This window comes from Tursiops truncatus, chromosome 4 (assembly GCF_011762595.2).
Source record: "Tursiops truncatus isolate mTurTru1 chromosome 4, mTurTru1.mat.Y, whole genome shotgun sequence".
Classification (NCBI taxonomy): Eukaryota; Metazoa; Chordata; class Mammalia; order Artiodactyla; family Delphinidae; genus Tursiops; species Tursiops truncatus.
Genome location: NC_047037.1, coordinates 140,093,873 through 140,121,713, shown reverse-complemented (window position 1 = coordinate 140,121,713; position 27,841 = coordinate 140,093,873). Strand labels below are relative to the sequence as shown.

The following is a 27,841-nucleotide window of genomic DNA, read 5'->3' as shown; positions in this document are numbered from 1 at the left end:
CTGTGGGAACCAGCCCCCGTGCTAACCAGGGGCTCCACGAGCGTGACCGCAGTCCCTGCCAGCAGGGAAGCCGCCGTCCAGCAGAGGACACCCATGCATGGACGATGATTAACCCAACAGTGTGGGAAATGCCAGTGTGAGGGCTTCTTCCACAACACGGGGGCTTCCTGGAAGCCTTCCTGGAGGAGGAGACGTATGAATGGAGGTTTCCAGGCTGCGAGAGCAAGCTAAAGCGGGCGGGTGGGAATGGACTGGCAGGTCCGTTGATCTGGGTGGACAAGGCTTTGCCTGAAGGAGTAGCAGGAGGTGGGGTGATAGGGGGTCTGGGCCAGGCTGATTAGGACCACGGCCAAGTCCATAGTTGGGGCTGGGTGGGGAGGAGTGGGGAGTAAGGCAACAGTCTAGTGTCAGACAAGCAAGGCCTGGCTGGGAGGGAGTTAAGGGATCCGACTCTGGCCTGGCCTCATCTCTCCTTGGTTACATCTGTAAAGACCCTATTTCCAAATAAGGTGACATCCACAGGTACTGGGGGGTAGGACTTGGATATTGCTTTTTGGGGTTGGAAAGAAGCCCGCACAAAAGCGAGGCAGGCATAGCATCAGCTTCACCCACTCAGGGCCTCTCAGAACCTCTGGAGCCATGGGCAAAAACAAGAGAGGTTCCCCAGGGAACGGGGAGGGATGAGAACCCCAGCCACCGCTCCGGGTGAAGAGTTGTGAAACCTCAAGAATGCAGAGCCCCAGACTTCCTTAACTTGAGACAGCGGGAAGAATCCCGAATCAAAAGCAGCCAGAGAACAGCGTCCCAGCCAGTGGCGTCTCCTGGTATCTCGTGTCAGGCTTGGACACGTCTAGGATCTCAGCCGCCGCCAGCACGGTGTGCGCCCGGGGCTTCCAGCGTCCTTGGGCTCCTCCCTGAAGCCACCAAGCCACAGTTCCAGGCTCTGGGCCCAGGTCTTCCACAGCCCCGGGGACCTGGCCTGGGGCTGGCCTCGCCCACTGCACAGCAGCTTTTGTGCGGCCCCTTTTCAGCGCTCAGGGCCTGGCCCGCAAGCCTCTGCCCTCCCGTCCTGGCTGGACAGCCTGGCCTGACCACTGCCTGGCTCCACGCTGGGGAAGGGCGTCGGGACCTCGTGGGTTAGAGTCCCGGCTCGGGGGAGGGGCGCTGGTAAGTCGAGGCAGCAGGAGGCCACGCCACCAGCCTCATCCCAGGTTTCAGCCCCGCTGCGCCTCTGCAGCCCCGAGAATTTGGGGAAGGTCCTGTGTTGGCTCAGTTGCTTCATCTGTAAAGTGGGTCACTAGGAGCACCCTCCATGGGGCTGTGGTGGTTAAATGACACAGCGTACTAGCCCGGAGTCTGGCTCTCAACTCATGATGCTGTACCTTTCATTATTCTTGGCCTCGCTTTCCTCACTTGCATATAGAATGCAAGAGCCTCAGATCCCTTCCAGGGGCCTGTCCCTACCTGCTTCCCCACCAGGGCGGCGGTGAACGTGTGCTCTGGCCGACAGGCGCGGCTTCTTTCCTTGTGAGAAGGTAAACGGAGGCATCGTGAACATTTTCAGAGTTTATCTGAGCAAAAGTTGATTGGAATGGGGCAGCGCCCAAACCAGCAGTGGCGAGGAGCCCTCGCAGACGGAGGTGGGGACATCGAAAGCGGGCCATTCCTGATGGGTGTAGCTGAAGGCCCAGGGGGCTGTTAGGACTGGTTGTCCTTCGGGTTTGATTTCAGAACCGGGAGGCGTTTGCAGCCTTAGATCTTGGTTTGCTTACGCAGCCGTCGAGCCGTATCTGTTGAACAGCCTCCGTGTTGGATTCATTTAACACCTGCTATGCAGGACACTCCAGTCCCCAAGGCGGCCCTGGCCCTTCCGCCCTGTGAGGACCACCCGGTCCCTCTGGGACAAGCGCCTGGCCCAGGCTGCCCTCGCGGGCTGTGACCCGGGCAGTTGCACAAGGCCCCCTGTCCCCCACCGCCCAGCAGGGCGACTTCTGCACGCACCACCCTCTTCACCCGGCCGCTGTCCTAGGAAGGACTCGGTGACATCTCCATCCAGGAGTGCTCTGTCCCCCCAGCCCCCCGGGGCTTGTCCTGGGGGTGGGGAGGTGGCAAGAGGAGGGTGTCCGGTGGTGCCCAAAGGGCAGGGTGGCTTGAGGCTTACGTGGACACGCCCGCCCCAAGCCTGTGCGCCTCTGCCGCCCAGCCGGAGCGACTGGCTTCACGCCCCCCGCAACCCAGTCGGCATGTGCTCTCGGGGTGCAGACGGCCCTTTGCAAGGGCTCCGTCTCCTGATCTCGTCCCCACCTCCCGCACCCTTCCCTGCTGATCTTGCTTTGTTCAGATGCCTCTGCCCGATGTCTCTGGGGGGGTGTGCGTGTGTGTGTGCAGGTGCAGGCCCCCTGCAGTGAGGCCTGTCTGAGGGTCCGGGGTGGTCCTGGCTCACAGGCTCACTGCGTGTCCGTCAGGGACCAGGCAGGCACCGTGCGATGGGGAGTGTCGGCGAGGACCAGCGTTGGCTTCCTGGGGCTGCCTTAGCAAAGTACCGCAGGCTGGGGGCTTAAACAGCAGAAGCCTCTTCTCTCTCAGTCTGGCGGCCGGAAGCCTGAACTCGAGGTGTCAGCAGGGCTGTGCTCTCTCTGAAGCCTCAGGGGAGGATGCTGTCTTGCGTCTCCCAGATTCTGGTAGCTGCCGGCAGCCCTTGGCTTGTGGTTCCATCACTCCAGTCTCCACCTCCGTTTTCACACGGTCTTCTCCTCATGCATCTGTGTGTCTCCACTTTCTCACAAGGACACCAGTCGCTGCATCAGGGCCCACCCTAATCCAGCCTGACCTCATCGGAACTTGACGTCATCTACAAAGACCCTATTTCCAAATCAGGTCACTTTCAAGGGTGCTGGGGGATAGGATCTCAGTGCATCTTTTGGGGGACACCCTTCACCCCACATCAGGGACCTATGAGGGAAGGGCTCCGCTCCTTTTTAATCGCGGCACATGCTCCCATCTGTTCACCACCCTCCCCTCCCCCATCACCCCACCACTGACCCCTCCTCTCCTCCAGTCCGCCCCTCCTCCCAGGCTGTCCTCAGCGACTTTGCCCGCAGCCCAAGCTCAGCTCTTCCTAACCACCCACCCTCTCCTGCCACTCAGCCGGGGGTCACACCTTTGTCCCACACCACTCAGCTGGCTTCACCTCCGCAGGCTGGACCTTGGCCCATTCCGCCTGCTTCCTCCCCCCTCCCCCTTTCTGTCTCTCCATCCTGCCTGTGGGAGCCTGGAAGGCAAGTCGGCTGCAGCTAATTCCAAGGACGGTGCCTATGGTGGTGTTTTAACACTGGGTTGTCGATGACACATCCACTTTGCTGGTTCCTTAAAGGGAGATGCAGAGTGGGCTGTGCACAGGGACCATCCCTGCAGGACGGCCTTGTGAGGCCCCTCACAACGGAATGCAAGCAGGCCACGCACCCTGCTGGTCCCACCCACCGTTCCATCCCTCCTGTCCATCCAGTTCCTCTAAGCACCCCCATGTGTCCCCCACAATATACCCAAAGGGACGGTCCATTCATCCCTCCCGGCATAACTCCCACTGGCTCCCAGGGCCCCTGCGATGGAGTTCGCCGTGTCCAGCGTCAGGGCCGGGTCTGAGGCCCTGCAGCACTGTCCCTGCTGTTCTCATCCTACACTGCCCTCAGCTAAGGGCGTCGATTTCAGCTGCTATTGCCTTCAAAGAGGATTTTACTGACTCTTGTTCTTAATACAAAAGTCATATAAGTTTATGCTAAAGTTTTTTGAAAATTTCAAGAAAAAAGAAAAGCTTTAAACCACCTGTAACCTCACCATCCAGAAATCACCTATAACAAATTGGTGTCTTTTCAATGTTTTCTGTAGGTAAGTGTTAGAGTCCGAATGTTTGTGTTCCCTCAAAATTCAAATCTTGGGACTTCCCTGGTGGTCCAGTGGTTAAGAATCGACAGATTCTTGCAATGCAGGGGACGCTGGTTCGATCCCTGGTCGCGGAACTAAGATCCCACATGCCGTGGGGCAACTAAGCCCGCGTTGCCGCAACGACAGAGCCCACGCGCTCGGGATCTCGCGGGCTGCAACTAGAGAGAAGCCCACGCACCGCAACGAAGAGCCCGCGAGGCAGAACGAAAGATCCCCCGTGCTGCAACTAAGACCTGATGCAGCCAATAAATAAATAAATAAACAAATATTAAAAAAAATTCAAATCTGGAGACCCTAATGTCCCAGGTGATGTTAGGAGGTGGGGTCTCTGGGTGGTGATTACGACCCCTGGGTGGAGCCCTTATGAAAAAAACCCCAGAGAGCACCTTGCCCTTTCCCCATGTGAGGACGCAGTGAGAAGTGTGAGGCCCGGAAGAGGACCCACACCGACCACGCTGCACCCTCCAGGACCGGGAGAAATGAATTGCTTGTTCATCAGCTCAGGCTGCAGCATTTGTTACAGCAGCCCGAATGAACTGAGACAGTTAATGTGCCCTGTGCCAGAGAGAGAGATAAACTGTAGGATTGGGGGTCCCTCTTCGTTCACTTGATAGCACAGCATGAACACCCCTGCGCCATCCCATAGTCTCTACGGTGATGTTTGCAGTCGCAGCCCAACGGGGCTGAGGGGCCACCATGGGGGGCGCGGGAAGGGCTGGTGTCCCGGCTCCCCTGCCCTGCTGCGAGCAGAACAGCTTTAGGCTTTTGGTCTGGAGGCCACTGTGCAATATTTAAAAATTTTCAATAAAGCTTCTCAGTGCTAGGATATACGGAGACCCCTGCCTTAGGTGTGCCTCCGAGGCGCTCTACGCCGTGAACGCGTCGTGCATTACCTAGCGGTCCTCTACGCGGGCGCGTCTGGACCGCCTCTGTTTGCCAGTACGCATGGCCCTGCGCGCTTCGTAAGCGGCTTCCCGTGCATCTCACTGTGAAGGAGGCCACCCTTCGTGTCAGCCATGTGCCCGTGCTGGACGCAGGGTTCGCAGTGTGCTGGTGGCCACGGGAGGATGGGTTCCTGCACCGGCAGCGCAACAGTCAAGGGCACGTGACCTTCAGCCTTTTGATGCTGAGCCCCAGCCCCTGAGGTCATCTTAGGGTCACAAGTAGAACAAAAAAAGAGGGAGAGAGAGGTAAGGGGAGAAGAAAGCCAGGGAAAGGTAAACTAAAATGGAAGAGAAATGTATCTGGGCTTGAAGGCAGAAGTGAAGGTGATGAGAGGTGAGGGGGCAGGCGGAAGAGGCTCTCGAGGTGAAAGGGGCTGAGACGCTCGTCACATGAAGCACTTTCCATGTGCTGGGCGTCGTTTAAGAGTGTCACAGAACAGCTCCTCGAGGCTTCACCACAGTCCTGCCAGTAGATATCGTCACCTCCATTTTGTGTGCTGGGAAAGGAGGCACAGAGAGGTTGAGTGACTTGCTCAAGGTCACACAGCCAGTAGTGATGGAGCTGGGACTCGAACCCAGGGAGTCATCCTCTCGACCCCTCAGCTTGGCGTGGGGGTGGGGATGGGAGGTTTGGTGAGTGCTTGACCCTCCCCTCCCTTGTGGGAGGGACAGAGGGGCTGGGACCGCCTTGGGGTGGAGTCGGGCTGGTGAGGGCGGATAACCCCACCATCACGTGGTCAAACCAGACATCTCAGAGGGGCAATTTAAGGGGCTGAGGCTTTACTTTTATTTTAAAACAAACGTGGACAGTCTATGTAACAGAATGACAATATTTCATGGCCTTTAAAGATAGAACATAAGTCTCTGAAGACATTCTGAACTTCCAGGAGGCAACTCAGGGCCAAAGATGCCCAAGAGGTGCCCCAAGCTTTCCCTGCATTAGGCGCGCGCAGTTCAGTGGAGAAGTTTGAGAAGTACTGACTTGAGTTAACTCTCTTCATTTTAGAGCTGCAGGAACTTGCCCCAGAAATCGAGGGAATTTCCCAAGACATCTTCATGAATAACTAGTGGCTGAGCTGGGGTAGAAACCAGGATGTTTTTTTCTTCTACATTCAGCTATTTTGTGTAGTCTTCTCAGGGCTTGGCCGACTTCAGACCGGCTAACAGAGAGATGCCGGGCCAATGACCGGGCGGCCAGCACGTGACCAATCCGGGCATAGACACTGGGGAGACCACATCCCGTCTTGCTTGGCTGCCCGGTCTGCACATGTCCCAAGGAGGGTCGTCTTCTCCTATTTGACAAAAGCATTCACAGGACTCTGAGTGGAGCTGGGGGAAGGGAGCCGGGGCCTTTCACAGGGGGGACCTCTGTACAGCCAAGCGTCTCACTTGATGAGGGGGAGTTTCATAAAAACTCTCCCCTGTGGGGCGGACCGAATAGGTCACCCCAGAACTGCCCTGTTGACATAGGGATCAAATTCAGCTGAAGGCACTTGCAAGGAGGGTGGTCTGGACCCCTTTTCCTCCTGAAAGTGAGAGATAAAAGTCCCCTTTGAGGGGACTTCCCTGGCAGTCCAGTGGTTAGGACTCCATGCTTCCACTGCAGGGGCCATGGGTTTGATCCCTGGTTGGGGAACCGAGATCCCACGTGCTGTGAGGTCAAACAACAATAACAACAACAACAACAAAAAGTCCCCTTTGAGGGCTGCCCTCCCGGCACCAGGAGGCCAGGAAGCTCTGTACAAACAGACCTCGTTAGAATAGCGCTTCCCTTCCTCTTGCCTCGCCACGTACTTAGTCACTTTTCCGCGATAGTCTCTCTGTTCAACCCGGTATAAACGCATGTAGGTTTTGCCACTTCTTGGGGTCCCCATTGCCTTATGAAGGCTCCTGTGTCTGACATGGAATAAACTTACATGGAATAAATGTGTCTGCTTTTCTCCTGTTAATATGTCTTATGTCATTCAATTCTCAGGCCAGCTGAAGATGGAGAGATAGAGTTTGACTTCCTACAACTGCCTGGCACTGGGCACTGATAGACAGATGGACACTGGCCGGGGAGCAGGAACAGGGCCCCAGGGACCCCCGTGATCCAGGACTTACCTCTTTAGGGAGATCCCCACAGGGAGCACTTGGGGGGCCTTTGTGCGGCAGCCGTCTATGGACTGGAGTATTTCAGGGACAAGAGGCTGAGCCCTGATAGCCGTCCAGCTGTCCACTGTCTCCGTTCTCAGCTCCGTCTGCCTGTGAGATAGTCTCTGCCCATCAAGCAGGTCATGGGCCTCATAGTCCTCTGTGGCCCCATCACCCCTTCCGCAGACACTGGGGGATTTACCATCTCTGGAGAGTGGGACCAGCTCTTGTGCTTTGTAGGTGACAGTTATTAATAAACCTGGACTGGGTTGAAGAAACGCATTTCCAACAGTGGCATATACGCTCGGCAGGCTCGCAGAGGGCACGGCTCTGTACGAGTCAGCTATCACTGCCTAACAAATAAACCCAGGGCGTAGTGGCTGAGAACGACATTTATCATCTCTGTTTCCGTGGGGCGGGGATTCAGGCACGGCTGGGCTGACTCTTCCTCGGGGCTTCTCCCAAGCTTGCAGTCAAGGTGTCCGTGTGGGACCCCAGGCATCTGAAGCTCCGCTGGGGTCTGCCCGCATGCAGTGCTCATCAGAAGGCAGGCTGGCTGTTGGCCAGAGGCTGCCCTAGTTCCTTGCCACGTGGACCAGAGCCTAACACAACTGCTGCTTCATTGGAGTGTGCAAGCTGGGAGCACAGCAGAGAGAAGCCCTGCAGGACGGAAGTTGGTCTTGAGACCTCAACATGGAAGTGACATCCTGTCATTCCTGCTGTTTTCTATTCTTTAGAAGGTAGTCACTGGGGGGGTCACATAGGGCATGAACGGCAAGAGGCAGAGTCATGGCTGGGGGCTGTCTTGGAGCCTGGCCAGCCCCAGCGCTGTGCATCAGGATGGACTGCCTGGAAGCAGCAGCGCTGACCGACACTCATCAATTTTGTGCCGGCCCATGCTCAGCACTTTACATCAATGACCTCCAACTTTGGGATGTCCTGCCCTGTGTCCTGTGTCACTGAACCCTGATAACACAGACACTTGGAGAAGGTGAGCGACTTTCCCCCGTGGATTAATGAGGGACAAAGCCCAGTGCTGACCCAGATCATCTGGCTACACCGGCTCAATCTTCCCGCTGGCCGTGATCTTGGCCTTTCTTGAAGTTGAGGGGTTTTACTCTAAGGAGGTGGCACTGGGCACAGCTGTGAAGGAGGAGAAGGACTGGGCCTGATGACTTGGGTGAAGAACGTTCTCACTGGGGAAATGCCAAGTCCCAAGGTTAAGCTGCCTTGACCTGTGGGTATTTGGAGCTGAGGCAGAGGTATGTCCTCGGGCTACTGGCTCTATTCATACCTTCTGGAAACCTGTCAGGGCTGACTCTTGGCAAAGGGACCCGCAGCCTGGGTTTGCAGGTGACTGAACACCAAAGAATAAGCCAGCTGCCGTGACAACACTCCAGTGGTCCCCTCGACGTGGAGCCTTTCAGAGGTGTCGCCGAGACGCCCACCTCTCGCTGGGCCACAAATGCAAGACAAACAGTTGCATAGCGACAGGTAGAAAGGCCTCGGCCTCAGCACGGCCTGTCCTGCAGGGGCCTGGCCCTCAGCGGGGCCTAGAGCTTCCTTGCCGTAGCCTCATCTCATCCAGGAACTGACGCTGCTGCGAAGGCCAGACCCGCCCACGGGCCAGATCAAGGTGTCCTTTCCTCGTCCGTGGGCCTGTCTTTCTGGCTGGGGGTCAGACGAAAGACGAGCCCCTTAGAAGTCAGATTTCTTTCTGTTTTTCTTACTCTGGTTTAATAAGCAGGAGAAAAGAGAGAGTGCTTGGGGCCAGAAAGCCATGAGGGTGCCGTTGAGGGAGGTCACGTCGACGGGAATTTTCTCCTGGGCTGTACATCTTGTGGGTCTCCCTGTACGTAGAGCTGAAATGTCCTGAGTCAGAGCCTGTAAGACGTGAGAGCTTCCTGGGGCTGCTGTTAGGAAAGCACCTCACTCAATACTCTGTAATGAGCTATATGGGAATAGAATCTAAAAAAAGAGTGGATATGTGTATATGTATAACCAATTCACTGTGCTCTACAGCAGAAACTAACACAACGTTGTAAATCAACTACACTCCAATAAAAATTAATTAAAAGAAATAAACATTAGGTTCCGCTTCAATATTTTTAAAAAAAATAAACTGAGGGGTTTTAAAACAACAGAAATGTGTTCTCTCACAGTCTGGAAGCCGGAAGTCCCAAATCACCATCACTGCGCTGGCAAGGCGTGCCAAGGTGCCAGCGGGGCTGTGGTCCCTCCGGAGGCTCTAGGGGAGAAGCTGTTCCGGGTCTCCTGCAGCTGCTGTAGGCTGCCCGGTATCCTTGGTTTGCGGCCCCAGCACATGAATCTCATCCACGTGGTCGCATGGCCTTCTCCTCTTCTGCGTGTGTGTGTGTGAGATCTCCCTCTGCCTTCCTTTTGTCAGGCCACCTGTGAGGACATTTAGGGCCCGTGTGGATAAGCCAGGATCATCTCCTCATCTCAGAGCTTTAGCTGAATCATATCTGCAATGTCCTTTTTTGCTGTATAAGGTCAGAGTCACAGGTTCCAGGACTTAGGAAGGACGTGGGTGTCTTTGGGGGACAATCATTCAGCCTTTCACGGATGGTGGCTGCCAGGCGGAGAGGTGCCCTTGGTGGTGTCGTCAGGCTCTGGGTGCCTGTGACCTCTGTCTCGTGCTGCAGGTGAACCCAGGGACACCTGCAAGGGAGCAGGTGTAGACTGGCGAAGTAAGCCACGGAGGACCTCAGTACACTGGAGAGCACCTCGGGCTGAGGGTCCTGGGTACACTGGAGAGCACCTCGGGCTGAGGGTCCTCTCTCCACCTCCTCCCCTCCTGCTGTCACACTCTGGAGGGCCCAGGGTCCCTCCGGGGACAGAGCCCGAGGCGTGCTCCACGCTCTGGTGGCCCGCACATGGCGACCGGAGGTCGTCGCCCTGACCCCGAGTGTCGGTTTGAGTCTGAATCCTACCGGGAGTGGGACTTCAGGGACTTTGCATCTCGAGGCTGGATCCTGTCCCCTGGGGCTGTGGTTCTCACAGCAGCCCATGAGTGCAGGTCAGCAGGGGCCTGAGAAGGAGGGGGCGGGGCGGGGCCTGCTCTGAGGGCTCACAGGCCATCAGGTTGGCCACCCTGGCCGAGGTCACTCCCTCCACGCTATGGCTCAACGTCCCAGCACAGCTGCTCTGTCACTGTCGACTCCAGGGGACTCTCCCAGGGACCCACAGGGGTCAGGACCCGAGGTCCAGCCACGCTGAACACCCTTGCTCCACAGGCTGCCCTGGTGACGGGATCAAGGGGGCAGTGACGTCACTGGTTGCTGACGCAGGCCCACTGCTGCTGCTGGACGGCACATGGGGCTCAGGAACCCCCAGGCGGTGGTTTGGAGGAAGGATGCTGAGAGACCCCCACCCCCCAGTGGGGTTCCTTGAGGCACTGCTTTGAGGGGTCCACTCCCAGCCCGTGAGCTTCTCTCCCCTCTGTCCCCACTGAGACCCGGGATCCCAGGTTCCTACAGACACAGGATGCTGTCCCCCAAACTCCCTGCTTTACCACCCCTTTACCAGTGTTCTGGGGCTGCTGTGACCAAGGGCCACAAACTGGGTGACTTTAAACGATGGGCGTTTATTGCCTCACGGTTCTGGAGGCCAGAATCCAAGATCAAGGTGTCCCTGAAACCAGTCAGGGCGAGTCCTCCCAGGCATCTTCCAGCGTCTGGGGGCTGCTGGCAGTCCCTGGTGTCCTCGGCTTGTAGACACTTCACTCCAGTCTCTGCCTTATGTTCCCAAGGCCTTCTCCCTCTGCGTCTGTCCACGTTTCTTGCTTCTTTAAGGACACTTGTTATAGGCTTGCCCTAATCCAACATGACCTCATCTAAACTCTGTGACATCTGCAAAGACCCTACTTCCAAACAAGGTCACGCCCACGAGTACCAGGAGTTAGGACTGCAGCATCTCTTTTGGGGGACGTGCTTCACCCCATAACCACTCCCGTGGGTGGGGTCACAGGCAGCGCCCCACCTGGCTGATGGCGCTATGTGAGGGGGTCTCCTGTTCATTCTTCATTGGTTTGGGGGGTAGGTTATTGTGGCCACAGCTGCCTGTCATCAGCTCCAAGAGGTGTGTGGACAGATCTGCCATTTCAGTAAACAAAGGATGTTGTGGCCATCGGGCCGTCAGCCACTGCAGCCACCAGAGACTGTGCGTCCTGGGGGATTCAGGACGGAGAAAAGCAGGATACTGGCCCCACATCATTAAGGTGCACATCAAAGGAATGATTTCCATGAGCCCAGACTCCTGCATCTTCCCTTACACAGAAAAACCCTAAATTCATTAACTTGAGATGTCTGGTTTTTCTTTAATTAACAGTAATCTTTCGACGTTCCAACTACCTGGTTTTTGTTGCAAAAACTCCTGTATAACAACGTATATGTGTGTATATAGATATCACTTTGCTGTACACCTGAAAGTAACACCACATTGTAAATTAACTATACTTAAATTTTTAAAAAAAGTTTTAAAAAAAGGTTAAAGAAAAACCACTCCTATGTACCCTGGCTCCTCCCTGACCTCTTTGGAGCAGTTTCTCAGGGCTATCTGAGAGGCTGCCTCCCGGGCTTGAGTCCTCAGAAAGTCCACCAAATAAAACATAATTCTTAACTTTCAGGTTCTGTATTTTTTTTTCAGTCGACAGGCGGCATGATGGAAATGCCAGGATTTTACCCAGAAGGGAATCAAGACTCCAGTGGAGAAAACAAGGAGAGCAGACAAGCTACTGCAGGGATCCCAGTGTATACTTGGGGTTTTGGTCATCTGACCAAAAGGGTCAAAGTTGACACCCTGCAAACATATTAGAATATCACAGAAATGATCAGAAACACCAGCCTGAAATTTGAGGAGAGCAGACGTGAACTGCTCCCAAGTTCAAACCTTTTTCGACGGGGCTTTGCAGCGTCCCTCCACTATCATCTAAATCCAAATTCCGATTTGTTATTTTTCAGGGTCCTCCCTACTCCAATACAGCAGATTATTTTAAATAGCAAAGCATGATGTAGACAACATCGTGGACTGCAAACAGGAGGCTGATGGCCACCATAGCAATTCATTCTGCTAATAGGTCTATGTCACAAACGAGACGTATGAGAAAAAAGCAGGAAACAAAGCTATACCAACAATACAGCCCCATCTTTATAACAAGAAGAAGCAAACTCTTCTCCACCCCCACCAACATACGCACGCAATACAGAAAAAGGATTTTTAAAAAACACACCAAAATCTCAACAGTGGTTCCCACTGTAGGGAGTGTGGAGGTGGGGTCAGTTCTTTCCCTCCCTTTTTATAGGAACTCTGACTGGCAGGGTTGAAGAAATCCTTGAGGTTTGTCCCGAGCCCTGGGCAAGCACGACTCTTGCCCTCCGTTGAGGCTGTCGACTGAAAAAAAGTGCACAACCTAAAAGTTGAGAATTATGTTTTATGTGGCGGACATACTGAGAACTTCAAGCCAGGGACACAGCCTCCCAGATGCTCTGAGGGACTGATCTGAAGAGATCAAGGAGGTGCCAGGATGTATAGGAGTTTTTGCAACAAAAACTAGGTAGTTGGAATATCAAAAGATTACTGTTAATTAAAGAAAAACAGACACCTCAAGTTAATGATCTCTCTGTATGGGAAGATGCAAGAGTCGGGGCTCATGGAAATCATTCCTTTGATGGGCACCTTAACGATCTAGGGCCAGTATCCTGCTTTTCTCCATCCTGAATCCCCTCAGGAAGCACAGTCTCTGGTGGCTGCAATGGCTGCTGACTTGGTGGCCACAACATCCTTTGTTTACTGAAATGGCAGGCGACATTCCTGGTCCACAAGTCCAGAACCATGAGTTATGTGAATGCGCCTGACATCTCCTCTGTATGAACAAGTGGGTGGCTTTTTTTTTTTTTTCTTGTGCCAATTTACTATGGGAGGACAGCAGCCAAAGGGCATACCTTAAAGTTTCCAAGATACCTGAGTCTCAGGGTAAGCAAAGCTTATCTAGGATTATTTACCTGGTGATAGAAACGGCTCTTTGAAAAGTCTTTCTACCACTGTGTCAACAGTACTGAGTTAAAATGTAAATTATTAACACATTCTTATACAAAAAGATACAGAAGGCCCATTAATGGTATATCATAGTTACCTACACGATATTATTTTCCAGTTGCTTAATATACTTACAAAGCATAAAGGTTATAACTGTCAAGGGAGGGAGGCCAGCAAAGATCGCGTTTGCCGTGCAGCTTTGCAGATTAGAAAGTAAATGGAATGGCTCATATTTCAAAGACTTTTCTCAGCACTTATTGTCCTCTTGCCCAAGGAATCTTGTAGGTTTAGGAAGAAAGATTCTTTCTGAGAACTGAAAAATCTCCTAGGGGCCAGACCCCATCCCAAAGCCAGGCCAGAAGTCCCTTTTCTGCCCCTTGGTGACTTTATAGAACTCGTTTTTCTCTAAGGCTGGTTGTCGCCTCCCCAGTGCGTGTGCTAATAATCAACCAGAGTTAAGTGTCACAGGCGCGGAACAGAATAGTCCAAGGACGTCATTGCCCCTCTCCAGTTGCTAGGCAACGCCTCCTTCGCGGAGATGGACAAAACAGGTTGGGGGAGATACCAGAAAAGAAGCCTTCTTATTCCAGGTCAGCCCCACTGCCCCCTGGAAGGGGACAAGACAGGGGAGCCTCTCTCGGGGCCACCCACTCAAGAGGCATCGTTGTCCCCTCTTCCCCTGAGTCCTCAATTCAATGGAAGAGAACTTGAAGCCCCTGGGTGCGGCTGGTGTGTGTTACCAAGTGTAATCCCGAGGGGAATTCTTCCATGCCCGCCATCTCATCCTCCGCCATCAGCTGGTTACTGCCGGGACGGCCCGAGTGGGCGGCGACGGGCTCCATCAGTTTGCTGGATTCCAACTGAGAAATGTCGCTCAAACATGGGGAGGTTGGCGATCTCCCGATTCACTGACTGCAGGTTGCAGACATTTGCAGTGGCTGTCAACCAGGTGGGATGCTGCTGCAACCCCTTTCCCAGGTTTTTACAGTCAGTTCATTGCACCGTCTAAAAGAGTCCCCAGAGCAGGAGGCAGGGCAGGAGATGGAAGATGTGATCAGCTTTTGGACAGACCGACACAGACCAGGTTTTGGACTCCATCAAGCTCTGCTGTGTATACACTGACTGCAGCCTGGGGCAGGGGTCTTTCCAGGTCCTTTCCACTTCCTTTGAAAAGTGGATATTTTCTCCTAGGAATCAGCCCAACAGAAATCCTTGCGCAGAGATATGCGTGACGATGTTTATGACCACATTGTAATAGCAACAACGGCCAAAAAAGGAGACTAGATGAAAGTGATTAATAGAGGAATGCCGTTATTTCTGCATATCTGTGTAATGAAATACTACTCAGGCATTAAGAAGAACGAGGTAGGTCTATGTGTGTGGAGGTGGGCAGAAGCCCTTGATATTTTACCAAGAGGAGCAAATTGATTAAGTATAAGTACATTACAAAAAGCTGTGTGTGTCTGGATAGACATGTGTCTATTGTGAATGAATAATTTTGCCTTCCATATCAGTAAACAAAAGATGCTGTAGCCATCAAGCCATCACATTACAGCAGCTGGGATGGTGAGCCCTGAGGGAGCTCGGGATGGAGACCAACGGGTTGCCCACTGCCCACCTCTCGGCCAGGGAAGCCACCCGCAGCTGTGCACCCTGTGGGGGTTTGGGATGGAGAAAAGCAGGAGACTGGTCCCAGAGAGCTGCAGTGCACATCAAAGGAATGATTTCAGTGAGCCCAGACTCTTGCATCTCCCCATACATAGAAAAGCGCTAAATTCCTTAACTTGAGATGTCTGATTTTCTTTAATTAACAGTAATCTTTTGATGGTCCAACTACCTGGTCTTTGCTGCAAAAACTCCTACATATCCTGGCTCCCCCCTCGCCTCTTCGGAGCTGTCGCTCAGCGTGGTCTGAGATGCGGCGTCCCAGGCTTGAAGTATGCGGCATGTCCACCAAATAAAACATAATTCTCGACTTTCAAGTTGTGCATTTTTTCCAGTCAACTCTGTTAGACTTATGTAATGTATATACTATGAGCATTTACACAAGTGTGAAATCCTGAGCTGTAAACAGTGGTTAACTGATACCTATTCTATTCAATTTATTCTGATTGTCTTAAAAAAAGACATTTAAAGCGCTGTTTTTTTCAGATCAGAATGCAAACAGGGCTCACATAGAACATGTGGGTGTTGCTTCAGTCCCTTCTGATTGACAGCAATTCCTACAGCGTGTGTTTGTTAAAGAAATTCAGTTATTTGTCCTGAAGAGTTTTCCACATTCTGGATTAGGTTGTTTGTGTCTTTAGATGTTCTTTAAAAGAATCCTCCATCTCCTGTATTTCTTGTAGAATGGGAGACCTGTGGGTAGGCTGAAATGCAGGTTCAACTCCTTTGGCGAGGGTACTTCACAGGAGTTGTGTGCTTCCAAGTGTATGACATCAAAAGGCAGATGATGTCTGGGTGCCTCGGTTTGGGGGCTGCTGTCATCCCCGGGATGGCTGCTGTCAGTCTGTTCCCCGCCAGCCTTTCAGCTCGGTTTCAGCAGCCACTGAGAATCTGGGCTTTGATCTATCATGTCACTGGGCATTGCAAGGTGGCGGTTATCTAAGTTTATCACCCCTTCTACATTTATAACCTGGAATTCTTCTATAAAGAACTTTCCTTCCACACCTATTTGGTTACCCTAAAATACTCTTTTTCCAGGAAAGTCCAGATACATGATGTATTCTGTCCTTCTAATCAATTTTCAGAATAATTTTTGGTGTCCTAGTAACCTCTATAGGTCTCTAATTATATACATACATGCTTATAAACGTATATATATACTCATATATTTTTATGTATATATTTATATGCATAAAATCTTGTGTATTTTATGCACTTAAGTATTTTTATATAATTGGTGTGTTTCACTCTACAGCAGGAGTTATTCTTTTGGAGGATGAAATTACTCCTTCTTCAGTGCACATCAGTGGAAGCCCCTTCAGGTTGGCTCCTGTGTCCTGTTGTATAATCTCAGTAGTCTTGGAGAGCTTCCTTACTTGGGGGCTCAAGTTGTCCCAGACTCGTTAAGCTCATTTCCTGCCCCAGTAGCCTACCTTTCTTTCAGGGAGCACCTGGTCCTTTTTAGTGGGAAATGAGATTTAGCAACCACATGTGAGATCCTGGGGCACTCATTGCTACAGGGCTGCCATTGCTTCCAGATCCTTTGCTGAAGACAGAGGTGCCCAGATGTTAGGTTTATTAGGGAGCTCTCTCAGGATCAACATCTGTGGAGGGGAGGGTCTTTTGGAGCTGTCCTGAGCTGGGGCGCCAGCCCAGGTTTTTGTTATCCTGGACCAGTTATTAGATGTGAGTTTCCCTGAAAAGGCAGTCTGACCATGGTCAAGACTATAGCCTTCAGCTGAAGCAACTCCCAGAAAGTGATAAGCGATATGGAGCAACTGCCTTCTAATTTTCCTAATTCTCTCTTCAGCTGTGTCTAATATTTTGTTTAACTGAGTTTTTAATTTCCATGACTTGACTTTTTATTTCTAGAAGTTCTATTTGTTTCTCCTGAAGTCTGTTTCTTTCTCCTATTTTAATAGACTATCACTCTGCTTTCATAATTCTCTCTTTTATTTCTTTAAATAAAAGTAAATAATTAAAACAAAATGTGTTTCCTCTTATGGTCACCATGCTGTACATTGCATCCCCAGGACTTATATGTTTTATAACTGGACGTTCTTACCTTTTGATCCCCTTTACCCATTTTGCCCACCCGTCTCCCCACCTCTGACAATCACCAATCTCTTCTCTGTATCTATGAGTTTTGTTTTTGCCTTAGATTCCACATAGAAGTGAGATCATACAGTATTTGTCTTTCTTTGTCTCACTTAGTTCACTACTCATAGTTATTCTAAACTTTCATTCTGACAACTCCAACATCTGGGTCATTTTCAGTCTAGTTGTGTTGATTGCTTTGTCTGTTGACAATGGATTGATTTTTCCCTGCTTTTTTGTATATCTGTTAATTTTGTTGAATAACGGATATGTGTTAATTTAAATGGACATAAACAATGTTTCCTTCTGGGAATGGGTATGTTTTGTCTCTTCTGTCAGGTCGTCAGTGTGAGGGGAGGGTTGAATCTACTTGCTTTGACCTTGGATTGGGTTTTATTATTATTTGAGGACCTTCAGGGTATCAGCAACTTCAGATTCCTTGTGGGGACCTGTGCCTCCTGCTTAGGATAAGCGTTGGGGAGCAGAGTGATTTCACTCTGTCCTATATTTTCAGCTGTCCTACATGCCTGGCACACAGAAGGGCCCTCTGCACGCATCTGCCTTTCCCTGGTGGAGAACGATGTTGCTCAGGCATCTGTGCTGGCCAGGCTGGAGCCAGGGGGCAGGGAAGGGTCTCTGGTCCCGGCCCAGGGTCAGCCTTGGCAGGCCCTGTGTGCCTGGGGCTTGGGGATGAGGCTTTCTCGGACTTCTGCCTCTTCTCCCTGGGATGGCTGGACCCCCTTTTGTGTGTGTGGTGGGTTTGTGTGAATGTTTCCAGCCCTCCCTGTATAGACATCCTTTAGGCACCAGGTGGGACCCTGGACCCAGGCCTGTTTCCCGTGCCCCACTCGGGGTGGGGGAAATCCTTCCCCATCCACAATGTGAGTCTCGAGTGGTGGACGTGAGGACACACCTTCCCCCACCCTCCACCCACCAAGGACCTTCAGCTGAGCCATCGGGAAGAGGGCTCTTTGAGGAGGGTCTTCCGTGCTTGCGATTTGGATATACTTTCAGGAAGGAAGCTTCAAAAATATGTGAAGCTAAAACAGGGGGACAGGCTGCATTGAGAAGGCATGGTTTATTTGGCTCACGTGGGTCGTGGTTTCCTGCTGGAGACAGAGGAGGACCCTGGGGACCAGGGCTTCCCAGGGGGCATGCGCCAGCTCACAGAAGGGCCCAGATCATCCTGCCTCCTCCTCGCCCGAGTTCAGAGGGTTGGCCGAGCGTGCCTGTCGTCTGCCACGTGCAGAACCTGGAGGCCCACTGAGCACTCGTGCCGGGAGGGGTACAGGTGTGGCCCCGTCTGCGCTGGGAGCAGCTGGGAGAAGCCTCGTGATCAGAGGCCGGAAGGGATGCTACGGGGGCGGGTCTGCAGAGCAGGGTGGGGCGGGAGGGCTGGCGGCGCACAGAGGAATGGCAGGAGGAGGCCACGCTCACAGGCTTGTAGCTCACGGGTACACACACGGCAGGCTTGCGGCTCACGGGCGCGTATACAACTGGCTTGCAGCTCACGGGCATGCCGGTCGCCTGGCAGGGGCTGGACGTGCAGCAGGACGGCTGGCAGGAGCTGGGCACACGGCAGGCAGCCTGGCAGCCCGAGGGGCAGCTGGTGTGGCACACGGTGGCGTGGGGCTGGGCTGGTGTCGGGAGGAGGGTGGTGATGTCTGCAGGCTGCCGCCCCGGGGGCCTTTATACCCGGGCTGTGGGCGTCCTAGCGACACAGAAGCACAGCTGTTGACTTCCTCGTGGCTGCTGTCATCGTGCTTCCCCAGCATCTTATTATCCTGGGACGCGCTTCCCTGTGCTGTTCTCCACCATAAATTAGTTTGGCTTTGAGGCCAGTTCCTCCTTCTGCAAACAGGATGTTCTGGTTTGCCTTCCCGTGGGGTTCGTGGTGTTTCTCCAGGCCATCTCTGTGCACAGAGCACCCCAGGATCCACTCAGAGTGCAGCACCCTTTTATCTCATGCCATCAATGAAGACTTTGAGGCCGTCATGTATTTTGAGTTTTTATTTCACACAGGAAAACTTTGAAGCAGGAGTCTGCAAACTGCTGTCTGCGAGACAAGTCTGTCCTGCTGCTTGCGTGTGAATGAAGTTCTCTGGGGCACAGACACGTCCGTGCGTTTACTGTCTCTAAGGCTGCTTTTCCCCGACAGCGCTGAGTCGTTGTGAGTGAGACGGTGTGGCTGCAAAGCCTCTGCCCTTTACAGAAAGTTTGCCAGCTCTGCCTTACGTCATCGTACAAGAACTGATTTGTTCATGCAACAGATTATGCTCTGGGCAGGCAACAGAGACGTCCGGCCTCACGAGCTTTCCAGGGCGGTGAATAAATGGAAAATGAATGCATGGAATCATTCCAGGGGGCGCTGAGGCCTGGACAGGAAAGCAGGTTCAGCAGACAGAGAGAAGTGGGTGCTGGTGGGTGGTCTGGGGGCCTCGGGGAGGCGGTGATGCTGAACTGGCACTGGGTGCAGTGAAGGGTCAGGGACGGTGCTCCAGGCTGTGGCAGTCAAGGGGCTGTGAGGACCCTGCTGCAGAAACCGGCGTGTTCCAGGAGCAGCAAGAGGTGCTAGGGAACGGGTGCAGAGGGACTGGCTCAGATCATGGATGGAAGACGAAAGATTCGGTGAGTTGAAGACACATCAGTAGAAAGAATCCAATCTGAAGAAGAGGCACAAAGAGTTAAGAAAAATGAAGAGGGCCTATGAGACCATATCAGAAGGGCTAACACACAAGGAATTTCAACCCAAGAAGGAGAAGAGAATGACATTGAAACCTAAGAATATTTTGAGGAAATACTGGACAAAATCCCCAAATCTGATTTTAAAATATTCCAGTTTACAGATCCAAGAATCTCAGACCACCCCTAAGGTCCCAGAACCGTTAGGCACAATGGAAAGACCATGGATTCCAGAGTGAGGCTGGGCAGCCTCAATGCCTGCTTCTCCGTTTGCAGCGGTGAGAACGTGCACACGTCCTGGGATCCTTCCAGATCTTCCTGATTGAACATCTGTGCAGAGCCTGCCCTTGAATGGTGGCAGGATTGATAATTGATCAGTTACGAGAGAGTCCACGTAAAATGCTTAGCTCAGCTCGGGCACAAAGCTGGAACCCCGCCGTTACGATTATGGCCATAACGTGGCCACAGCCCCCGGTGAGGCGCCCGACCCTGAGGGAGAACCTTCTGGATCACTGAGTTTCCAAATCGCAAGGGGGGACGCTGGTGCGGTGAGTGTGACTCTGCTTCTGTGGACAAAGGACAGGGTGTTTAACCTGGGGAGGGCCTTGAAAATCATGAAGTGGGGCCCCTGTCCCCAACTGACGGCCTTTCCCCATCCAACCCAGGCTCCGATTCCAGAAATCACAGGGCCACTGGGTCACCGTCAACCTCCAGCTGAGAAGGAGCTTCCTGAACTGAGTCACTGCCACTGGAAACCCCAGGAAGAGACCCGAGTGGGGGACGAGGAGGAAAGACAACAGGCCGCCACGAAGAAGACACCCGGGTGCCTCGTGGCCAGGATGCCACAGCCCGGGTATGAAGGCTGCCCCAGGGAAGGAGCCTCCGGACCAGCCCTATCCTCTGCCCTGACCGCACCCAGCCCCACGCCACCGTGTGCCACGCCAGCTGCTCTGAGGCCTGCCAGCTGGCCTCCTGTGTGCCCAGCGTCTGCCATCCTTCTTGCCATGTGCCTGTGAGCCACGAGCCTGCTGTGTGTGTGCCTGTGAGCTGCAAGCCCGTTGTGTGTGTGGCCCCCTCCTGCCCTGCCCTGGGTGCCCGAGCGTGGGAAGGCGGCCTCTCGGCCGAGGGGCAAGCTCCCAGCGCTCAGCCCGAGGGACCCCACTCCGTCCCCCGAACTTACGAGATCAGTCCTCACCCTGCTCTGCGTGGATTGAGGGCAAGTCACTTACTTCCCGAACTGACCCCTTTTAGGTGAAAAGCTCTTCTGCTCAGCAGCTGATACGTGGTGCCCCGCGTCCCCCCACCCCGAGTCTAAATGGAAACGAGATGTTCCACTGGCAAGCAGGGCTCCTCTGCCTCCTGATGGGTGGGAAAGAGCCTCGAGGGGACCTTCCGTGGTCCCCCAGAGATGCCCACGGCCCGACCCCAAGACTGTGATGCGTCCCCTCACACGGCAAAGAGATTTTGCCGACGGGAGTAAAGTAAGGGTCTTGTGATGGGGGATGGTCCTGAGTCATCGGGGGGGACTTGGGAGAGGGGCTGGGGAGACTCGGCCACAGAAGGGGAGGCCGCGGGAAGAGGGAAGCCAGACGCTAGGCCACGAGCTGAGGACGCGGTGCCTCCGGCTGAAAGACACGAGGATCAGACTCTGCCCGGAGCCTGCGGCGAGAAGCTGGCAGCCCACATCGTGACTGTGGCCCGTGAGACTCGCTCCGGATTTGGCGTCCAGAGCTGTGGGGTGACACTGTGCGTTGTCTCAGCCACGTGTCCCTGGCGCTTGTTAGGGCAGCCGCAGGACAGTCCAGCTCTTGACGACACAGCCTCGGACTTCCACCCTCCCTCCGCGGTCCTGCCAGCTGCACCATCAGGGCCGTGGGCAGAGGTGGGGGGATGAAGGGAAGGAGGGGAGCCAGCTCCCCTCGCCCTGCTGTGTGGTCTTGGAGCCATTCTTCCTCGGGGGCCCTTCCTGCTGGGCGATAGGACCCTCAGCCCCCAGCGGGGGAGGAAGCCCCGCCAGCGGGTCCTTGCCCTTCTCTGGCGCTCGCTGTAGCTGATGATGTCTCTGCCCAGGTCTGTCCCGCTCCAGGCTCTCTCCCCCGGCCAGAGCTGGCCCTGTCCTCTCTCCCACGTGTGGGGACTCTCAGGCCACCCTGCCCCTGAGCGTCCAGCGCAGATTCTGGGCACCTTGGCAGCGGGCAGTGGTGGGCCTCCCTGCAGGGGACTCTGCCACGCTCCTGGTGACCCCCTGGGAGCCCCTCCTTTGCCTGCAGAGGACAGTCCCTCCTCCTCAGGAGGGTGAGGGGACACGGCACATCTTTCTCCAGGGATGGCTCTTGACCCCGGCAGGCGCAGGCCTGGACCCGTGACACATAGACCCCCTCCTGGCTTCTCCACCCTGTCTAGGGGGCTGGAGTTGGGGAGGGGCTGGGGTAATGTCCAGGGATGCAAAGTACACAGACTGGGTACTGTCTTTTTTTATTGTTTTTTCTTTCATAATTTAAATTTTGCTGGTTGTTTTGAGGCTCAGCACACAGACATTTCAATTTGTAGACAATTCTTAACGTATGTACCAAAAATCTAAAACATCATGTCGTTGTGATTCTTTTCTGAACAGTTATTCCAGTGACTTTCCAGCTCGAAATCGGGAGGCAATGTTCCTTGACGGGATATCAAGTACCAATAGCTTCAAATATTGATATGCTGTGACATCGCAAGTCCCACTATTTCACAATTTATTTTTTATTTTTTTATTTTTGTTAGTTTCTGCTTTATAACAAAGTGAATCAGTTATACATATACACATGTTCCCATATCTCTTCCCTCTTGCATCTCCCTCCCACCCTCCCTATCCCACCCCTCCACGGGGTCACAAAGCACCGAGCTGATCTCCCTGTGCTATGCAGCTGTTTCCCACTAGCTATCTACCTTACGTTTGGTCCACTAATTCACAGTTTAATATCACATACACTACATACTCAAATTGTCAATCGTTCACAGCACATTAACAAAGTTACTAGAAGAACTGGACTGCCACGACCAAAGTTGTTACAGAGTGCACAAAACTCTGCCCAGGAGAGCCAAGATCAAGGGGTGAGTGGTTTGCTTTAGGAAACAATTCTACCAGAAACAACGTGAGAAGAGAGGTAATTTAAAGTGTTCAAGACATTAAATGCGCAACTGACTCCAAACTGCCACGTAGCATGCTTTGTATTATAGGATATAAAAGCTACCCCCCATCTGTGGAATGTTAAGCTGACACCCAAGACAGTCAAAGCCTCCCATATTCAATATCCCACTATTTTCTCATTGTACCAAACAATAAACAGCAAGTGGTTTCACCCCTTAAAAAAAGACATTCACCTTCCTTCCGCGCCGACAGTGCTCTCTCAGACGTGGTGAGCATTCCTAAAACCCACCGGCCCCACAAAGAGACACAGTACAAGGGCAAGGATTCTCTGTGTGCCCAGGGACAGCGGCGTCCTGACAGAAGCAGAGTGGCTATGGTGGGCAGACTGAGCCGATTTTCCGGAAAAAGGCTGAAACTACAAAGAAGATTGTGCTGAGGCTTGAATGCGTTGAGCCCAACTGCAGATAAGAGAACGCTGGCTCTTCAGAGGTGCAGGCATTTTGAACTGGGAAGAGATAAGAAGAGAAAGGGCCAAGGGATCCAGTTCTCAGCTTCATATTTTGTTTTATTATGAAAACAATAAAAACTTGAGACTGTTTACTTCATTTAGCTTCAGTTGGTTTTTTTTTTTTTTTTTTTTTTTTTTTTTTTTTTTTTTTTGCGGTGCGCGGGCCTCTCACTGTTGTGGCCTCTCCCGTTGCGGAGCACAGGCTCCGGACGCGCAGGCTCAGCGGCCATGGCTCACGGGCCCAGCCGCTCCGCGGCATGTGGGATCTTCCCGGACCGGGACACGCACCCGCGTCCCCTGCATCGGCAGGCGGACTCTCAACCACTGCGCCACCAGGGAAGCCCTCAGTTGGTTATTTTGGAAGGGAAATAAACTAGTGCCATCCATACAATTCTCCTTGGGAAACTAAAAAAAAAAAAGCATTTACTCTTAAAAAAAGTGGGATGAGGTAGGATTCCCTCCTTTTTAAGAAATGTTTCTAGAGCTACTAAAAAACTTGCACTTACAAAATAGTTGATAAAAATATTCCTCTGGATTGTACAAGAAGGGAGACAGGGACCACTGATAGGATGGGGTGTGTGTGATATTAACCAGACTCGGCTTCTTTCTCTCCTCCTTCATCAGAGGGCAGGCTGTCCTCGTTTTTAGTTTCTCCGTTTTCTGCAGGTAAGTCTCCTTTAGTCTCTTGGTTAGCCACTTCAGCCTGTTTTCCCTTTGCTCCCCTTTTCCCTTTTGTTTGCACTTTTTTTGGCTGAAGATATGTTCTTTCCAGCCACTTTTTTGACTTCGTTTCCACTTTTGCAGGAGGCGTTTTAGCTGACAGCCCCGCCGATCTCCTCTCGGGCTCCTGCTTCACCACTGCCTCAGGGGAGCTGACCTTCCTCGTGGGCATCATGGCTGCAGGGCCAGCGCGTGCCGGGTGCCTGCGGGCTGTGGTGCAGGGGGAGCCTCTGCAAAGCTGGGCTGCCTGGCCGCTGCCAGGGTACTGTCTTGAACAGCACCCATGTATGGTCTCCCGGTGTGGAGGCCAGAATTGGAGATCAGGGTGTGGGCAGGGCTGGTCCCTTCCCAGGGCAGCGAGGGAGAATCCATCCCCTCTTCCGGCTCCTGGCGTTTGTTTGCTGGCGTCTCTGGGGTTCCTCAGCTCGTACAGGCATCACCCCGATCTCTGCCTTCACCCTCACAACATCTTCCCTCTGCTCTCGCCTCTGTGTCCAGAGTTTCCTTTTTTTTTTTGATAAAGACACCGCCATATGTCTTTGGATTAGGGCGCACCCCACTGGCCTCATTTTAACATGATCACATCTGTAAGGACATCATTTCCAACTAAGGTCACATTCAGAGGTATTGGGAGTGAGGACTTCAACATATCTTTGTGGGGGGACACAATTCAACCCACCAGAGGGGCAGCTCAAAGCTGCAAGACGAGTCCAGCCCCTCCTTCGTGAACCCGCGTGGCCGCGCCGCCGTTCCCCTTGTCCTGTGACATCTGACCTCTTGTTCCTGAGGAACCAGGAGAGTCCAATTTGAGAATCCCGCCTCACTTGACACTTGACGAGCTCACTGTGCACAGAGGCCCCACTCGTGTCCGGAATCACGGCGATTATGGGAGGAAGGTGCAGGCCTGCATGTGGGATGGCCCAGAAAGTGCCGGCTCAGCCTCCGTGGTGTGAACGCGGGCCCCTCAGGAGCAAGGACACTGGGGCCATCCTGGGGAGGGCGTTGAGGGGATGCCCAGAGAAGGCACCATCCCCAAGAAGCTTTTGCCACAGTAGGGTGCCGGCGGGGAGCTCTTTGGGAACGAAGAAATAGTCCAAGGAGTGCCTTCAGGGCATCCTTCCTGTTGGAAGGCCCATATCTAGAAACTTCCATCACTGTGATGTCACATGATCATGACGGTGTGAAGTGCAGAAGGAATTCTTAGAGCACCCACTTCTCCAGCACTTTCTCACCAGGCTTGCTTTCAAACCAAACCTCCCTGCCAGGCCTGTTTATTTTCACCTGTATCCAAGCCAGGCCATTTTATGTCACCTCCTGGCCTTTCCGACACCCTCCCGGACACCCCCAGGCTGTCCACCAGGCAGGGGAGAAAGGCTTCGCGGGTTGCTCCTGTTTCATGGGATGCCTTTGAGGGTGGTGACTGTCCGTGTCTTAGTCACGTGGGTGATAGATGTGTCACGGTGACGGAGGAGCTCTCCTGAGATCTGGACGCTCTCAGAGGATTTAGAATTGTCGTTTTGTTACAAACATGTTCTAAACAAGCTCTCCAAAGAAGAGACCTGGATGTCTCTAACCGATTCTCTCCTTGCGGGCCTGCGGTGTGGCCTGACCGGCGTGGACACCCGCAGCGCCAGCAGTCAGCCTGTTTTCTGCTTGGTGTCACTTGGTGCACGTGCGGCCGCGTGTCCTGCTCGTGTTGTCCATGGCGACACTGCTGTACTGTCAGGAACCCCGAAGACGCCCTGCTCATCCTTCTGATGGACGATTTAGTGTCCCTGTGGGTTGTGGGTTCTGGTTTCCACGTGTGTCGACATCCCTGTACTTCACTTTTCTTGGGTTGGGGTGAAGTGGAACCTTCTCTATGTCTTTTAACTCTTTGTGCTATGCAGAGTCCATCAGGGCCTTTGTCCATTGTCCATAAGGAGATGGTTATATTTTCTTAAAACTTGAATGAACAGGTAAAGGGTACAGGTCTTGAATAAACTGGGGCAAGAGATTTAAGAGCTGAGGCAGGTTTGCAATCTGGCCATTTCCTGTTTAAAGATCCTCTTCGGGTTTTGCTCTGTCCCCTCTTCCCTGGATGGAGCTGAGCTGGGGTGGGGGTGGAGCCCCCTGGGAGGTGCCTTCAATTCCTGGTCCCTCCTGCCTGGCCTCCACTGTTCTGCTCCTACGGACCCCATCAGCCTGCTCGTGACTGGGGGATAAGTAGGGTGCTGGATGCTGACATTATCAGTCTGACTGCTGCCCGTTTGACTCTAGAGCTAGTGGTTCACTGAGACTGCAGGCTCATCCTCCCCGCTGTCTTGAGGGTTTGTTCACAAGGTGTCTTTTTTGCTCTGTGCCTTCTCACTCAGGCCTTGAAATCTTGAGTAGAATGAGTGATGTCTGAACCGACCCTGCACCGCCCTCGGGGCCCACAGGAACTCGTACGCAGACCAGCATGCAGGCAGGCCTCCTCTGGGTGGGCACCTCCCTCCAACGGTGCTAGTCCTGGACTCTCAGATCCCGACCCAACAGGGTTTCTGCAGCTCCCCACGTACATTTAACCTGCACAGGCAGGGGGGTGGGCATGGGAGGAGCCCAGGGCCCGCTCAGGGTCCGAACCTTCTGCCCCCATGCCCGTCTCCCTTGCCGGCTTTGGGGAGGGTGGGCCCTGGGGTAGGAAGGGACACAGAGCGTGCAGATGACACCCGCTTTCAGATCCTGTGGTCTTTCAGCTGCTTGAACTCGGATTTGAGACTCTGTCTTTGAGGAGGACACAGTGTTTTATTGATGATAGCAGCTAACCTTTGTCACATGGGATTCAAGCTGCCAACCCGCAGAGGAGGCGCCCAGGGCCCGCAGTCCACCCTGGTCGAGGGGTCTGTGGGATGGACGGCAGGTTCAAATCCCTCTGGGCAACCACTGAGTGTCAAGCGATGGGGAGAGGGGAGGTCCTGGTGCCAGCAGAGGGGCAGGGGCTCCTGAGAGACAGCAGCTTGTGGGGCACAGACGATCCAGCCGGTCAGCAGAAGGACGTGCCCGAGGCGGGGACGCAGCAGGCAGGGCAGCAGGTGGGGCGGCAGAGCAGGGACACGGAGGAGGAGGGTCTGCGGCAGGACGAGGGGCAGGGGGTGGGCTGGCAGCAGGAGGGGGCTGAGCAGGGGGCGGTCTCACAGCACACGGGCTCGCAGCACGCAGGTGTGCAGCAGACAGGTGTGCAGCAGACGAGCACACGGCAGGCCTGCTGGCAGGGGGAGCAGGTGCAGCGGGGGGCTGGCAGCTAGACTGCTGGCGGCATGAGGCCGTGCAGGGGCCGGTGCAGGCTGGTTGGCAGCAGGGTCTGGACACACAGCTCACTGGGGCGCAGACGAGGGTCAGGCAGGGGGCCGGGGCGCAGCCGCTGGGGGTGCGGCAGGGGGGATTGCAGCAGCTCTCTGGGCAGTCGTCCACCTGCCAGCAGGAGCCGGTGCAGGAGTCACAGGGACCAGGCAGGCAGAGCCGCTGCCGTAGCTCTGGGCGCTGGAGCACACGGACAGGGTGGACGCGGCCATGGTGGGGCAGGGGGGCTGAAGGAGGGTGTGAGTGTGTGTGAGGTGCTGGGGATATCTGCTTTTAACCCCCCCACCCCAGGGTGTGCGCGTGGCCCCAGCAGAAGGCTCCCACGCCTGCCCTTCCTTGTTGATGTTTGGAGCTGTTGCACGAGCCCCTCATCAGGGCTGCTGTGTTTTCTACAATCAGCTTCTACTCAGTAAACTTGTGAGTATGTTGCAAGAATCTGTTTTCTCATCTGTTCTTTGGCTCCAGAAAGCTTGTAGGGAGTATACGACGCAAGTTTCTGCTGAGTGGCTGTCTCCGTTCTTCAGTCACATCCAGGTATGGGCTGGGCGTGAGATAAACTCCCAGCCACTGGCAGCCCCTCCCTCACACCAGCTGTGCCAGTGTGAGAACACAACAGGGAAAGATGCCCAGCACTACTGCAGCCCA

At 53.8% G+C, this 27,841-nt stretch overlaps 1 long non-coding RNA gene and 1 pseudogene across 1 annotated transcript; one reads left to right on the top strand and one right to left on the bottom strand.

Annotated features, from left to right (window-relative positions):
• The first annotated feature begins 13,676 nt into the window (after positions 1–13,676).
• LOC141278504 (uncharacterized) lies at positions 13,677–15,024 on the top strand. Its single transcript, XR_012331267.1, has 3 exons — positions 13,677–14,025; positions 14,268–14,441; positions 14,891–15,024. It is a non-coding gene; the product is annotated as an uncharacterized lncRNA (long non-coding RNA).
• Positions 15,025–18,002: 2,978 nt separating this feature from the next.
• LOC117312111 (uncharacterized) lies at positions 18,003–27,408 on the bottom strand (annotated as a pseudogene).
• Positions 27,409–27,841: the final 433 nt, after the last annotated feature.